Source organism: Equus przewalskii, chromosome 18 (assembly GCF_037783145.1).
Source record: "Equus przewalskii isolate Varuska chromosome 18, EquPr2, whole genome shotgun sequence".
NCBI lineage: Eukaryota > Metazoa > Chordata > Mammalia > Perissodactyla > Equidae > Equus > Equus przewalskii.
In genome coordinates this window covers 57,374,680-57,392,175 of record NC_091848.1, presented here as the reverse complement: position 1 = coordinate 57,392,175, position 17,496 = coordinate 57,374,680, and the positions used below count along the sequence as shown (strand labels likewise).

At 41.3% G+C, this 17,496-nt stretch overlaps 1 long non-coding RNA gene across 7 annotated transcripts in view; it reads right to left on the bottom strand.

Annotated features, from left to right (window-relative positions):
* LOC103551414 (uncharacterized) overlaps positions 1 to 17,496 on the bottom strand; it is a 327,409-nt gene that overhangs the window by 240,057 nt on the left and 69,856 nt on the right. For all 7 annotated transcript variants that reach the window (XR_011529001.1, XR_011528997.1, XR_011528999.1 and 4 more), the window contains 2 exons: positions 14,647 to 14,772; positions 4,218 to 4,733 (listed from right to left, as the gene is read on the bottom strand). This is a non-coding gene — a long non-coding RNA (uncharacterized lncRNA). The remainder of the gene's footprint in view (positions 1 to 4,217; positions 4,734 to 14,646; positions 14,773 to 17,496) is intronic.

Below are 17,496 nucleotides of genomic sequence, written 5' to 3'. Positions count from 1 at the left end.
GGCAATCCCAAAGGAACAACTCATTAATTCAGTCCAGGAGAGTCAGGCAAGGTTCTACATAATACGCCAAATTTTAAGTAAATTTTGAAGGATGAGATAGATCCTCTGTCATAGAAGAGGGAAAGGCCCTTCCAGAAAGAGAGAATGACAGGTGCAAAGGCACTGAGGCATGTTGGCAGGAAAGAAGAGGAAAATTTAGTCTGATCTCTGGAACATAGTGTGTATGTAGAGTAGGAGCAGACGAGGCAGGAAGGAAGGGTGGGACCATAATGTACTGTAGAGTCAGAGGTGTGCTCAACACTCTGGCTTCTTTAATAACAAACAACCATACTATAGAGCCATATGTTTTATCCCAGCACATTCATGGCCACATGTGAGAGAGGAAACTGGAAAATACCCATCAGCTATGGCAGTGACTCAAACATTCTCTTTCTGTTTCAGTGTTCAGAGCACCAGCATGCAAGATGACACTTGGAGTGTACTTTATTTGCATCGTATTAAAATAAGCAGAAGCCTAGCTACTCCAGCATTTAAAAAAATGCTAGATCTTGGACAAAAACTAATATGAAAAAAGTGGTGTTGCTAAATCCATGTCTTGGAGAGTTGTACATCTTTACAATAGTTAATGGAAGTGCATCCATGAAATATGAGGACGACGCAGCACTAGAGAACCCCAGAGCTCTCAAGGTTCCAGGGCTTTGGAGCTTCTGAAACCAAAATGCAGCCTTGACTTCTTTTAAAATCTGTGCAGTTTCTCCAGCTGAATTTCCCCCTTCCCCTACTCTAACCGTCTATTTACCCTTACCCATACAGACCCTGTTTTTTTGCCAAATTCTGTGCTCATACCATTCTCAGACTCCTCTTCATCCAATCTGCCTATTCAAATTCTACCCATTCCTTCCCCCCAAGATCGAGCCTCATGGAGCATGTATGAGAAGCAAGACATGTGTTTGATGGCAGATGGTGGTGGGAGAAACAAGAGGAATGGAGCAAATATGTGTTGAACACCTAGAACATACCAATCACCAGGCAGAGTTTCAGATAATTAATTTTACGTAATCCTGTCTCAGGAACTATCAGTGCTCTCAAGTCCGGACCCAAATACCAGCTACTCTCCTCTTCACTGATTCCACTCTCATGCAGCCCTGTCCTCTTCCTCCCCATTCCTTCTATTATGCTTTCACTGGATTTATTAATATCTTTATGTTGCCTTATTTCCTTTATAACTGTTTTTTCTTCAAACATTCTTTATCTCTTACCAAGCCCAAACTTTCCCCTGGTAATCTCAAAGATCTTTAAAAAATATTTAAAATTAAGGAACTAAAAAAAAAAAAGGAAAAAGCATAATTGCTACCATTATAAAAGGCTCTTCTGACTCATTTTCTCACCTAACATAAGGAGAAATTTTCAGGATCATTTCTCTAGTCCTTTTCAGATATTTGGTAATAAATAAGAATTTTTGGCAAGACAAAGGAAAAAAAAGGCATCCAAATCAGAAAGGAAGAAGCATAATTGTCATTATTTGCAGATGATATAATTTTGTATATAGAAAATCCCAAAGACTCCACCAAAAAGCTGTTGGAACTAATCAACAATTTCAGTAAAGTTGCAGGATAAAAAAGTCAACAGACAGAAATCAGTTTCAATACACTATTAATGAAACATCTGAAAAGGAAATAAAGAAAATTAGCCCATTCACAATAGCTTCAAAACAATAAAATATCTAGGAATAAATTTAACGAAGGAAGTGAAAGATATGTACAAGACTTTGCTGAAAGAAATTGAAGAAGACACAAATGAAAAGACATCCCATGTTCATGAATCAGAAGAATTAATATTGTTAAAAGGTCCATACTACCCAAAGCTACCTACAGATTCAATGCAATCCCAACAAAATACCAATGGTATTCTTCACAAAAATAGAAAAAACAACCCTAAAATTTATATGGAACCACAAAAGACCCCAAATAGCCAAAGCAATCTTGAGGGAAAAGAAGAAAGCTAGAGTTATTATACTTCCTTATCACAAAGCTACAGTAATAAACACAGTAGGGTACTGGCATGAAAACAGACACACAGACCAATGAAACAGTGTAGAGAGACCAGAACTAAACCCCTGCATATACAGTCAACTAATATTTGACAAGGGAGTCAAGAGCATCCAATGGGGAAAGGACAATCTCTTCAACAAATGGTGTTGGGAAAACTGGATAAACACATGCAGAACAATGAAACTGGACTCCTATCTTATACCTCTCACAAAACTTAAGTCAAAATGGACCAAAGACTTACACATAAGACCTGATACTAAAAAAATCCTAGTAGAAAATGTAGGAAAAAAGCTCCTCAACATAGGTCTTTGCAATGATCTTTTGCATATAACACCTAAAGCACAAATAGCAAAAGAAAAAATCAACAAATGGGACTACGTCAAACTTAAAAGCTTCTGCGCAGTAAAAGAAACAATTAACAAAATGAAAAGGCAACCTACAGACTGGGAGAAAATTTTTACAAACCACAGACCAGATAAGGGGTTAACATCCAAAATACAGAAAGAACTCATACAACCCAATAACAACAAACAATCCATTTAAAAAATGGGCAGACTGGGGCTGGCCCTGTGGCCGAGTGGTTAAGTTCGCACGCTCCGCTGCAGGCAGCCCAGTGTTTCGTTGGTTCAAATCCTGGGCGGGACGTGGCACTGCTCATCAAACCACACTGAGGCAGCGTGCCACATGCCACAACTAGAAGGACCCACAATGAAGAATATACAACTACGTACCGGGAGGCTTTGGGTCAATGGATGAACGGATAAAGGAGATGTGGTGTATAATTATACAATGAAATATTCAGCCATGAGAAAGGAGGACATCCTGCCATTTATGACAACAAGGACAGAGCTTGAGCACATTACGGTAAGTGAGGTAAGCCAAACAGAGAAAGAAAAATAGCACATGATACCACTTAGATGTGGAATCTAAAAAAGCCAAACTCAAAAGCAGAGAGTAAGATGGTGGTCACCAGGGGATGCAGGTGTGGGGGGCTGGACAGCCGTTGTTTAAGGGTAAAAACTTACAATGAATAGCAAATAAGCCCTAGAGATCAAATGCACAGTACAATGAATATAGACAATAACATTATAATCATCAGATTTGCTAAGAGACTATAACTTAGCCATTCCAACCACTAAAAAGAGAGGATAATTATGTAATGTGATAGAGGTGCTCATTATTGCTAGTGGCAATCATATGACTATATACAAATGTATCAAATTAACATGTTGTACACCTTAAATTTACATAATGTTATATGTCAAGTATATTTCTAAAACAAATAATTCCCCTAGAGCTCAGTGTTATCAATACATTATGGCCCTGATTTCTTAGAAGTGATGACTCAGTCACTTCTTAATGAATTCAGGAGAACTCTAGGCGTCTAAGAGGTGAGGACACTCAAATCAGGCCAAGAAAGTCATTAGTTCAAGTCTTTCAGACTCCATGTCTTTTCCCTGCTGGGTAAGCTGACGAGCCACCAGGATCTATTCAAATGATGAATAGGACCCCAAAATATTAAAACTAACATCAAAGATCAACTGTTTAGGGTCAAGGGCTCATTGAATATGAACTTCTGCATTTTGGATGATGAAACTAGGCCATTTTGAAATTCAAAAATGTGATAAGTTAGGTCTTTAGAACACCAGTGTTTGTCAGATAGAATTTGTTTCAAGGACTTGATTGCAAAATCCTGCCAGAAACCAGAATTTGGTCTCTAGAGAATTATTAAATTCTGTTTATTCTAGAGTCACATGAAAGCATATTTCAGTGGAAAAAAATTAGCATCAGTAAAATCAGATAACAAATGGTCCTTTGGAGAGTCTGGTGGGAGCCACGTGAGTCTGCAGTATTTCTGCAACCCACCAGCTAGTTGAGATGTCTTGCCTCATTTTGGTCATTGTCATCACAACCCATCCACTCTTCCGTCTGCTTAGACACTGAAAGACAGCTATGAGTAATTTTCCATGCAAAAACCCCAAACCAGTGAAATATGGAAGTTTGACCTGAATTCCATGTCAAGTTTGAGGGTTACCGGGCAACACAAAACGTAGAGCTGAGAAAGCACTGGAATGGAAGCAAAACTGAAAAGCAAAGACACTTCCACACTCCCCATCGTCTCCAGAAATGAAAGCAGCTGAAATGAGAACAACTCTCCTTGCTTACCCTTCAGAGACAAAGCGGCAGGAAATTGTGAGATTCCTCCCAGAGCCCCACTTGCGAGGAAGCCCATTTAGCAAATGGCATGAGTTGTGGATCTGTTGTTATTGGTTTTCTTCCCTGGGAACACAGCACACTGGGGATTCAGCTGTACCACAAACGGTCTTCTAAACCCTCAGACTTGTCAAGTGCAGACTGAGAACCACTCCTTATGGGTTTGCAAACAGTCATAACTCTCCTTCTTGGCTTACTCATTCTTGGCACTCTTGAATTGCTAGAAGAAAGCTTTTGAACCCATCAGTCAGGCGCTCATGCTATGGGCCACCGTTGGCTCAGTCTCATAACATCTGCTCTGTGTTTTCGTTGCATAGGGAACCTGAAGCCCCCAGGACAAAAGCGACAAGCCAGGAACTAAGCCATGGAGAGTCTTCAGAGAGAGAAGCACCCAAAACACAGCCTCCATCTTGCTGTTTACCAAAATTAGGTCACGTTTTTCATCTTTGACGAAAGTTCCTCTAAACACTGAAACGAAAAAAAAAAAGACTAAAATAATATACTTTAACAGAAATATAAAGAAAATGATTCCCAAATGTCTCTCTTAGGGGGTAGATTTTTTTATTATGTGTAATAACTTATAAGATTGATTGAGTGCCTGCTTCATGCCAAGCATTACCCTCAGTATTTTATGTGAATTAATTTATGTAATCCCCACAATAAGCCACAATAAATTCCGCTCGTAGAAATCAGTATCATCTCTATTTTACAGGTGAGAGAACTAAGATACGTCATATGTCTAAGGTCCCAGAACTAAAAATAGCAGAGCGGTGACTTGAACCCACATATGCTGATTCTAGCACTCAGATTCTTAGCCATTAGATCTTATAGCCTTTCATGCTTACTAAAGCATAGAAAATCAAACAAAGAAATGAAAATCAAGTTCCGAGGCTTAAAAACCTCCTGACTTTTACGTACTGGTAATTACTCCCACAGGAATCTGTAAATATCCATTTTCTCTCATGGACTCCATAGGTGGGTACACAGGCCAACCAAAAGGTGCAGAAGGCATCTTTGGGTTCCCTCCCTTTCACAGACTCGGCATTGCTGTGCCACAGCAGGCAGCAACAATGCTCGCTGTGCTTCCCAGACATGTGTGAGAATGAAAAGGAAGGACTTCATATGCAGCGGGAGCAATCAATCTCCTGTTGATAATAAGCCATGTGAGTTAGGAATTGCGTCTCTTTAATTCACTGCTATATTAGGGTTCTCCAGAGAAACAGAACCAATAGGAGATAGATATCTATCTCCTACTAAAATATATATACCAACATATGGAGGTTAATTATGAGGAATTGGCTCATGCAATTATGGAGGCTGAGAAGTCCTACAATCTGCCCTCTGCAAGATGGAGACCCAGGAAAGTGGGTCAGAAAGTCCAGTCGAAGTCCAAAGGCCTGAGACCCGGGGGACCCAATCCCAGTCCAAGGGCAGGAAAAGAGCAATATCCCCGCTCAGGCAGGCAGGCAGGACACAGACAGGGCGAATGCCTCCCTCCTCTGCCTTTCTGTTCTATTCCGGTGTCCAACAGATCGGATGATGCCCACCCACACTGGGCAGGACGAGCTACTTGAGTCTGCACTTCAAATGCCAGCCTCATCCAGAAACACCCTCACTGACACACCCAGAAAAAATGTTTAATCTGGGCACCCTGCAGCACAGTCAAGGTGACACAAAAATTAACCATCACGGCTGATGGGTGTCCAGTGTTAACGTATGCTTGACATACCGCAGACATTCAGTTACTATTCAAGGAGTGAGTAAATTCCATCACGCGTGTGTACGTGTCACATGGATGCCACAGATGATGATCTGTGACTACATCATGCACATATGTCTTTTATTTAGAGAGGGTTTTCAATGATTGTGAGTTCACAGAAAACATGAACACTACACTTGGTGAAATGCCTAAAAGGGAGCAGACAAGCCTGTAAACACTACATTTTTAAAGGAAGAAGGAATGTCTGTTTAAATCTAACTGAAAGAAGGCTGACATCGATTGTAGATTTAATGGAAAATGGTAAAATACAGATGTCTCTTTAAAGCACTTTTAATAAATTAGGCGCCCAAAATAAATTAGAGGCTCTCATTATAATTTATATCTGCCAACTATTTATTAGAAAGATTTCCTTTGGTAGATAGCATTTTTACGATACCATCGTTACTGCCAACACAGTTTTTAAAAATACAGTCGATTAAATAGTATAATGATTCCGATTGAAGACTGCACCAAAATAGTAAAAAATATATCAGTTGTATTTCATCCAGAACCAAAAGAGATTAGATTTACCTCATCCCTGGATGTGGTATTTGGCCCAAATTGCATTTTTGCAGCAGGGTGGAGTTTGAGATCAAAACCAGCAGAAATATTATGCATTTAATGAAAGCCAATCTTCTGGCAACTACGCTAAGCACTGCTTTGTCCTATTTCTGTGGAATTTTGGTCACATCCCAGATATCAAAGAATATTCTTTATTCCTACAGAACTACAGCCTCAAGAAAGACAGACACCATAGCTGCAATAACGCTTCATTTAAATGCCAGCTGTGTTTCTTCATTTGCTGAAATAAAAGTACACATGAATAAACCAACAGAAATCATACATCTAAGCCCTTCACTTTAAAAATGAACAATGTAGATGTCTTCCCTGAAAAAAAGAAAGAGGGTAATTATTGCCTGTCAAAACCAGCAAATCGTGAGCATTTTTGGAGCTAAAAGGGGACCTTGGAAATAATCTAGTCCCATCTCCTGGTTTCACACCCAAAGAAAATGGGACACCAAAAGCTGTCCTGATTTATCCCTAACCACCTCACAGCTACTGCAGGACAGAGCTGAAACCAAGACCCAGGTCTTCTGTGCACAGTCCAGATGTTTCCCACTGTCCCGCGCTGCCTGGCTGCAATGCTGCACTGTTCACCCTCAGGAACTCTTGCTCCCTGGCTTGGTTTACCCAGGCTCTGGGGAGAGTTCTGGAACTGGCTTTCACTTGAAGATACAACACAGCCCCCGGGAACCCGGCATCAAGTGCCCTGGGGTCCCTCTATAGTCATTCCGAGCACCAGCACTTGGCCCTTGAGGACAGTATGGAAGTTTCCTTTCCTCATAGTTGTGTCATTCACTTCTGACCCCCTGGGTCAGACATGCATCATGACCACATTTATTTGTGCTGTGATATAATAGAAAGAGTTCTCTAAGACACACCTTTCAATTAAAATCATTTCTATTTTTGTGTTATTCTTTTTTCTGAGCAGCCAAATTTACTACATTTTTCTATCATCTGAAAGGAAACCTCTCCCACACTCTTCTCCATATACTTTTCCCACATCCTTTTTCTCTTGTTTAATAATATCTCATCTGCTTTTCACGGAGCTTGTCAAATCCACGACAGAGCAGCACATACGAGCATCAGACAGACAGAACTCTGGTGTAACATGGTGCTGCAGAGGCCTGAGCTGAGTTCCAAGGTGCACCTCATCTTGTGATCCAAACAGAACCATGCATCCCCAAGCCAGGAGGGTCGATCCTCACGGTGTCAGGCCACTACAAGAAGCTCTGTCCCCACTGATGTTCCTGCCCATCTAGCCTGCAGATGTCAAGTTTTCCTCAGTGATGACCTGATACTACACGTGTGCACCACCCTGTCGGCATTTCCATCTAGAAAATAAATTCCTTCTAGAATAAGAATTGTGTCCATTTACTTGATCTCCTTTATTCTACAATAATCTGAAGATTAACAGATACTAAACAATTCACAACATATGTGATTATAATGAGGAAAGGCCCCCAAGAGTTAGAGGTGAATCCCAACACTGTCTTATAACTGTTCATTTTCCTACAGGTGATGGACACACCATTTAAAGATGCAAGAAGCTGGGCAGCGGAGGTGATCCTCAACGTGACTGCCTCAAGCCTTGGTTTTCTTTGAGTTTCAGGAGTCCAATTCTGGGAGCTGAGGCACTTAGATTAAGATACTAGCCTGGTTTCTTGCATGCTTTCATGCAACAAGCCCCTCCCGTCACATGCATTTGATATCCACCAGGAGGACATAACACCTGCTTTCTCTTAAAAATCCCATGTAAATTTTGGAGATAAAAGGGAAAAAAGTCTCTGAAGCATGGAGCTATCAATATTATTATGGTAAATTTCTAGTTCTACCTATTGCATTTTAACAGAAATTCCAGTTTCATAAAATAAAAATTATTGGTAAGAGAGGCTAGAGTGCCATTTATAAATGATTTATGTAACATTTTATAGTTTTGCACATTATAATTCAGTAATAAGAGGAAAAAGAAGAAACACTACATATTTTCTTTCACAATTATTCAGAGTAGCATATTTTCTTAACAGAATTACTGGGAGAAATTACTAATTTCTACTTTTATGAAATGACCTTAGCCATAACTCATTCTATAAAGGCAGTATTTAATTAAATGATCATTTCCATATTATTACAATATTGTTGACAATAATGACAAATAATTCTCCAGAATATTCTAGCAGAAAACTGTAGAGCTTTATTCTTCTTCACATACTCAGATCTTCATTCACTTTAGTTATTTCTCTCATAATTTACAACTCAGAATAATGACTGAGATTCTGGTTAATTCTGTACTTTGCTTCAATCAAGATCCGACACAGCAACAATTCCAAAACCCTTTAACTTGATAGTCATATTTTCAAATTTCTAAACTGTTTACAAGAGGTAATTCAGAAGTGCAAAGTGAGCACTTACCTTAATGTGCAGAAACATCACAAAAGGAATTGCAGCGAACTCAGAACAGAAGCCCCAGAGTATCTAGGCCTGATGTGGGTTTGAGGTTGAAGAGGAGAAATCATACCGATTGGAGTGGAGGAGCAGGGTTGGTCTCTATAATTAAATCTCTGGAATTCCTCTTATTAAATACAGTCACTGCCATTTCTATAATGAGCCAAATCTTACATTAAGCCCTTTACATGGAATTTCCTCCCTTAATTTTCACAATAACTCTATGGAATAGGTTCTGATGTTATCCCCATTTCATGGATAATGTGCTTGGAACTCTAAGACGTAAGTCACACAGGAAGCAGCAGAGCCAAGAGCTGAACTCAGACTCTCTGAAGCCAAGACCAAGATCTCAACCTCTCAGAGCAGGTAGGTAGGCAGGCAAAGTCAAAAAAGAGGGCATGTTCTGTCCTTTGATAAAACTTAGTCACCAGGAACTGACTGCTACCTGAGATGTTGGAAAACTAAATGGTCAACTTCCAGTAGGCAATTTCACAAGAAGTACAAATGAGCCTGAACATGAGAAAAGATGCTGAATTTCTACTAATCAGGAAAATGCAAATTGAAACAGCACTATATCATCTGCTTTTTCCATATTATTACAATATTGTTGACAATAATGACAAATAATTCTCCAGAATATTCTAGCAGAAAACTGTAGAGCTTTATTCTTCTTCACATACTCAGATCTTCCATCTCTTCTGGATGCAAGAGTTAAACACATTAACAGCATCTGGTTTAGGTGAAGACGCTGGTGAATGGGCTTTTCCCCACGTTATTAGTTGTGACTGACACCAGATAAGGCTTTTGTAGAGGAAATTCACTGCTTTCCATTTAGAAGGACATCTGACATTTTGGATGGAAAGAAAAATTTTAAATGAGTAGGAAGGATAATATTTTTTAAATGTTTACCTATTTTCCCTGTATTTTCTCCCACATTTTTTACTGTATTTATTTCTGTGTTGTCTTAATTTTTTTACAATAAGAATACAGTCATATTAGCCTTGTATAATCGTGATATTCCAGACTTTGGGAGTTCAACAACCAGTGGTAAATTAAACACAGAAACAACGTGGAGAGTTGGCAGAAGTAGACAGTCAAAACCAAGAAATATCATCTATTAACACCATCGTTTTATTAAGGAAGGGCATTTTAACACTAAAAATGGGAAAGGGACATAATATCAGAAAAATAAAAGTGTTTTTCAAAGAACAGCAATTAAGCAATTCCCCGTCTCCTCGGGGAAGAGCTGAGGTGGGGCAGGGACTCAGCAAGAAGGAGCTGGCCGTTAGAGCACAGTCAAGCCTGTCTGTCTAGCACAGGGACCCTCCGGGAAGCCAGAGCAAAACCACCTTTGCAACCCAACCCCCACAGCTCCCCTCACAGCTCAAGGTCATCTGAGCAGTGCCCCATGCTGCCTAAGATAAGGAGTCACACTACCTGTTCTTCCCTCTCCAAACACTCCATCCATCCGCAGCTGCCCGCAGGCCACACTGGAAACATCCAGCCAAGGTCCCCCATGCCTGGAGTCTGCCGCCCCCATCCAAAGGCACTACAGACTCTCCTTTCTGTTCTGTAGATGGCAGACTTTAAGCTCCCCTCCGAGAGCCCTGTGAAGGTCTCCTCAAGCAGGGACTGGGCAGGCGTGGAGCAAGAGCCCCAGCAGAAGCACCTGGGTGAAGCTGGAAGGCCGTCCTTGCAGGCTCACTGCATCCCAGGCTGCAACTGTCCATGGAGAGGTTTCTAGGGCGATCACCCATATGTGCTCCAGCGTGAGATGCTCAAATCCAAAATGGACTCACTACGGATGTTTTCTTTAGGTGAACATAGTTCTTTTTTTTTTTTTTTAAAGATTTTATTTTTTCCTTTTTCTCCCCAAATCCCCCCAGTACATAGTTGTGTATTCTTCGTTGTGGGTTCTTCTAGTTGTGGCATGTGGGACGCTGCCTCAGCGTGGTCTGATGAGCAGTGCCATGTCCGCGCCCAGGATTCGAACTAACGAAACACTGGGCCGCCTGCAGCGGAGCGCGCGAACTTAACCACTCGGCCACGGGGCCAGCCCCTAGGTGAACATAGTTCTTGAAATGCAGTTCCTTTTTTATATTTAATAAAATCCATTCTAATATTCACCTTGATTACTCATCACAAATTTGTTCTAGAAACAAAGGGTAAGTGGCTTTTTTTTTTTTTTTTAAGTAAATGCCTAGGTGCCAATAATTTTGACCTAGATGGCTAGCAGTAGAAATAGCCTAACTCTCTGTGGCCTCAGAGCACCAACTCCCATACTTTTTATTAGGAAGCAGTGACAGGAAAGAGAAGGAATGGGGCGAGGCCCACGGCCAGAAGGGCCTTAGTTAGGAGAGAGAATTGTTAACTTCAGTCCACACAGGGCATCCAGGAAGACAGACTGCACAGACGCCCCGCCTCCTGCTGTACCAAGGAGGCTCACAGTGGATCGCTCCTCTGCTCCAGCAACTCGTGGGCACCGAGGCATCGCCTCACACCCAGGCTTATTGCTAAACCACACAGATGCTGGAAGGAGCTGTAACAAGAAAACCAGGAATGTGGAACACGCGGTGAGGTCAGGACACGCGCACCACGTGCCCACACACCTGACTCTGCAGTTTCCTCTATCGCTGCGAACACGGCTGCCATTTCTACCACTATCATTAATTAGAATAAAAATCTTTCAAACTTGCTGCACCATTCATCTCTAGAGCTAAGGAGGATTACTCCAGGCTTCTGGGCCAAGTCTCCTAAAAGCCTAGCTGATTAAAGGGCATTAACATTTATATTTTGCCAACACTGATTATACTGATTGCTGGCAAGTGTGTAGGTGATAACCAAGTGCTAACAAGAGGCGCAGGAAGTCCCGTGAGCTCACTCATCACCGAGCAGGGTGCTGGGCAGGAACTCAAGCAGCTGTTTCCTGCTTGGCAAAGGAAGGTTAACACCGGGACTTGAAGGCACCTTCTAGAGCTAACATTTCATGACTTTGATTTGCAGACAACTGTTCACCTACTGAATAGCATGAGCTTCGAAAATCCTTCAAAGCCTAGTTATCCATTCTAAGTACTCGAAATTCTGCATTCGACTTTTTCCTCCCTGTCTTTTATTATGTACCCATGTCTCATTAACGACGCTAATCAAAGAGGAAAGAGAGAGAAGTTCTGTTATGTCAAATTTGCTGAAATAGAAACTTGGAGTTCTGAGATTATCCACAGAATTTTTTGACATATTTACATCCTCTGAAATTGCTCTTCCCTCAGGGGCATTCAACAGTCAGCAGTGGTTAGAGCTCCAACAAGCCAACAGATTCACTGCAACGATTCTGAAGGAAAAAGCTGCAGAGAGTGCAATGAACATCTGCGGGAGACCCTGACACAGCGGGCCGGCTGCAAAGCCAGGCTGTTTGCGATAAGAGTTAAAGCAACCAAGAGTCTTTTCCTTAAAAAACAAAACCAAACCAGAAGCAACAACCAGCAAGTTTAGAGCAAGCTTATCTCCTTTGGTTCAGGAGTGTTTCTTGGCCAACTACGTGTTACTTTTCCCAAGTGTAAAGCTAAATCAACAACCTTCTTGACATTCCTCACACTATAGTTAAAAGCGTCTGTGAAATGTGGAACTAACTCCTCAGTTTAGAAATTGATACATCAAGTTTAGAAAAATACACCATTTGATGAGTGTTTTGCCTACTCATTTAAACTCCATTCCCAGTCATAACTCTTGATTCCCCAAGCAGGGAAACAGACGGAAAAAGAGTGTAGCGTCTTCAGAATAGAACTGAGTGCTACGTGGAACAGCGGTGAAACCCACACACTTATGTTGAGCACTACTTACTCCCACCATCGGTACTATTATTATTACTGTGCATTAGAATTAAGCAGTTTACCGAGCGCTGTCACATATTTTCTCTCATTTTTACATGATCCTCCCAATCCTGTAATGTAGATAAAACAGCAAATATTCAGATATATTAAGTAATTTAGCATCCAGCATCACCACCACCACCATCACCATCAGTGAGCACTGACTATTTGCCAAGCCCTGCATTAAATGTTTTATGTGGATCATCTCATTTAATCCTCACAACAACCCTATACAATTGGTATTATTATCTCTGTTTTACAGATGAGAAAACCTGATTGATGGAGGCCTGGAATCTGGGGTTTATGAGTCCAAGTCCAGAGTTCTTTCCACATTGTTTTAATAATAGAGTCAAAAAAGAACAAAGAGAATGCTAAAGTTTCCAGTTCATTTCATATCAGTTTCCTTCAGACAGAAATAAGGCAAGAAAGGGACCATGAAAAGAAAGTTAAATTTGCAGCCTCTTCTCAAAATAAATACTTACAAAAATGAAGCAGGCAAAAACATTTGCCAAATCTTTGGGAACGTTTGTAAATTGCAATAAGGCTGCAATTCCACTGGACTTACAGCTAAATGTAAAATTCTACTTTTAAACCTGCTATTGACCAAACAAACAAACAAACAAAAAAGGCTATTAAAAAAGAAAATAGGGGCTGGCCCGGTGGCACAGCAGTTAAGTTCACACGTTCCACTTCAGCAGCCCAGGGTTCGCCGTTTCGGATCCCGTGTGTGGACATGGCACCGCTTGGCAAGCCATGCTGTGGCAGGCGTCCCACGTATAAAGTAGAGGAAGATGCAATGGATGCTAGCTCAGGGCCAGTCTTCCCCAGCAAAAAGAGGAGGATTGGCAGCAGATGTTAGCTCAGAGCTAATCTTCCTCAAAAAAATAAAAAAGAAAGAAAAAGAAAATAAAGACGACTTTGTTAAAAAGCCTGATGGTGTGGGGGTGGTGTACCATGACCAGTAAAGCTCTTAGGTTTCCAAGCCACTCTGGCTGTGCCTTGGTTGGCCCTCAGCTACATTAGATTCAATTTCCACTCAGCACACATTTAATGAGTGCCTACTGCATAGTTGGTGTCAGGGGACATGGAGGTGAACAGGACACTTTTTGTTCCTGCTCTCTGGAGCTTGTTATCATCTGAGGCAAAGACAAATATAACAGAGTAATTATAGTTAGTAAGCTTTACTACAGAGGATTTATCCCAGTCTCAGGAATCAGAGGAGTGTTCCCTGAAAAAATGGCATTTAGATGAAACCTGAAGGAATGCCAGAAGCTACTCTGATAAAGAGGTGGCATGAGGACTCAGGGAAGAGAGCATCTCGGGGCCAGGAACTGGGTGTTACTCACAACTTGGGAGAACAGCTCCATCCTCCACAAGACGAGGGAGGTTTCCATCATCTACTCTGGGTGAGATTTCAGAGGGGAGCAGGTTCTCATGTAGGAAGTTCGTCTTTAAAATAGTTCCCTTACTCAGCCAAGTATTCCAATACTCATACGAAACTAGCCTATGACTCCCTTAGTCTGGGAGTAGGATGAAGGAAACACACTGATAGTGTCTCAGCTAATTACAATAGTGGTTTCATCAATGTTTAGGGAACAAATGGGGTATTCCTTTACACAGATGAGAAGAGAGAGGGAAAAAGATAGGTGATTGGGATAGGGATGGAAACAGAAAAGGAACGAATACCCTAAATGAAACAGAACCACAGTAAAGAAAATAAGCAATTTTAATAAGATGAGCACTCAGTTACCTGCATCTGGCCTGAAGAATGCACCACATGTTAGTCCAGATTCATTGATACTGCACATGGGGCCACAGAGAAGATGATACCGCACAGCACATTCACTTCCCTACGTTCTGCTCAGGTCCGTTAAGCCTGTGGATGAGAAGCAAATACACTAGAACCCTGGATTCTTTCCCTTTCCTTTGTATATCAGTTCCCTAATTCATTTCAACAATTGCACAAGTTTTGGTTTTGGATTGCTAAGGACACCAACTGACAGGATAAGAAAGCAGCCCAAAGCATGCTAGGGAAGGAGGAAAATGATAGTCTTCCAGATAATCATGTGCTAAATATTCTCTATTTGTCCATCCAGATACACACAACAATCTTTTCCACCCTGCTCCGTGGGTGACCTACATCGAGAAGCTCCTTCAGGCTTTCAATTGGGTGTGGTCAATGGGGGGCACCAGTAGGAGATGAGGCTGGGAGACTAGTTAGATTGAGGTGCTTCGCCATCCCTGGCTGGTTTCCATTAACCTTGCCCACAATCTTGAAAATAGCCCCTTTATTAATCTCTCCTTAATGGCCTAAGCTGAATGTTCCATCTCCTTCCTCGCCTCCTAGAAATAAAAAAAGACAGTCTAGTCTCACAGAAGGGCCATGCAAGGTTAGGGCGTGCATGATAAACAAGGACAAGGTGGTTTTCTGAGATAATATGTTAGAACAAGAAACCTGCTTGAAAACATCTTTGGAGCATGTCCATTGATTTTCCTCTCACATCAAGAAGAGAAATAACACTGCATTGGGAGGAGATAAGAGACGAGACAGCCAGAACCATCTTAGACAGTGATTCAGGATAACAACCAAGGAATGGGACATCTGGAGAAATTATTTGGGAGGAGCTGACAAAAAGTACACTGGACTTTTCCGTAGCCTCCAAAAATGATAGAGCCTTCCAAATACTTACCTATGCAAACCTCCAGTGCCCGTTTCCTCTTCATCTAGGCTAAGATAAGCCCAGCCAGGATGACCTCAGTGGCCTCACCCTAACCTTTCTTTCCAAAAATGAGTATTTTATAAAAATACTTACCAATTATCTACCAATTTGGCAATAATTTCATTAAGTTACAGACCTCAGGCTGCTAATAGTATAGTGAGAAAGGAAGACCTTCTTATCTGCTTACTCCCACTATAGTCAAGTTCTATTGGCTTCCTTTCAGCTCTGTGCATTAAGGAACACAAATTTAGCTAGATGTCAAGTACTAACCAGAAAGTGAATCTCTCCCTGATAGGTCTAAAACCAATCATCAAATGTTTGTTAATTATCTTTGCTTCCTCCATGAAAAAATGTATACTCTACCATTCAAGGTAAAGCTGCTCATTTGAATTGCTGCCATCCTTCTGTGTCACTCCTTAAGTAACAATGACAGCTAGATTATTTTTTCTCAGCCCAAGAGTAATGCGTTGGGCTTCCTTTTTAATGACAACAATCTTTCTGTTGCCAAATGCTTCACGTCTTAAATAATGGCCTGAATCTTGGCTGCAATTATAAGATAAGCTTTTTCTCATAACCTTTTCACAATGGATTTTCATCAGCTCCTTTATAAAGGAAATGGAAATTTGCATTTAACTTCAAGCTCATGTATCTGAAATTGGATGCAGCACTGGCACATTCAGACATGATATTTACACAGGAATAAAATTTGGTTTATAGAATTTTGTTTAATATTTTATCTCTAAAGGAAAAGAAGGAAAATCTAATGGAAGTTAACAAAGAATCTACAGGCGGAATGGCAGTGTGACTTGAAAGTGAAGATAAGATATTTCTGTAAATATAGTGTCCTAACCTCTAAATTTGCCAAAGGAAAATCTATTTACCTTCCAAAATTTCTCAGTAACATCTGAGATCCAGATGATACGGCTATCAGCTGGTTTGATGTTTAACTGAACACCAACTGCCAGACAATAAAGGCCACAATAGGAATGGGTTCTACACAGGGAGTGACACCCTCACCGCTCAGGATAGACAACATGACAAGAGCTGTGGTCTAATAAAAGCAAGATGTCCCCAGGAATTAGCAAGAACCTTTCAGGCAAAGTTGTCAGCTCATTTTTTCCAGAACCCAAGCTGGGACTTTGCATAACCTGAGAGTAAACATCCCTGACGCCAGGACTTGAGAAATGCCCAACTCCAAGCTGTGCAGAGTGTCTATCGCTCTCCTGGACTCCAGCTCCCCGGCATCACCCAACTGTCTCCTTCCTTCAATGTTGAGCGAGTACTGCCAGCTTTGATGGTAGGTGGGATCTGCCCACATTACAGTCTCAAAAGGAGAAAACATTCAAAACCAAATGAGACAATGGCTAATTCAAAGGCAACATCTGTGGGAAATATGATTGCAAACTAGAAAAGCAAGTTGTCTATCAGGAGACGAGTGATTCATAAATGTTTCTGGCAGGGGCTCACACAGATGGAGTCGTGCACACATGCTATTTTTCCCACTAGGATTTCTGCCTAACAGAGTAAGTGATTGCAGACATGAGTGAGTATGCATTGTGATCGAAAGCAAATGTAATGAACTTTCTGATCAAAGCACCACTGAATCTCTTCCCTTGTGATATTCCCCACTCTGGCTCCTTCCCTTCAGTAGGCAACTCGCGGAGGTTCTTGACTGAAATGTTTGTGCAGACGCAAAGGCTGTGACTTCCCTCCTGGCAAGGATCTCAACCCTGACAGGATCCAGAGAAAAGAAAAATCCTGCGTCTACTTCCCAGAAGCTCTAGAAAAAAATGCCGTCAGTCCTGTTTTGGCCAAATAGGGCGTGGGAGTTGGTCTCTAGTGTGAAGGCACCACGCGCACAGAATTGAAGAATGTCAGAA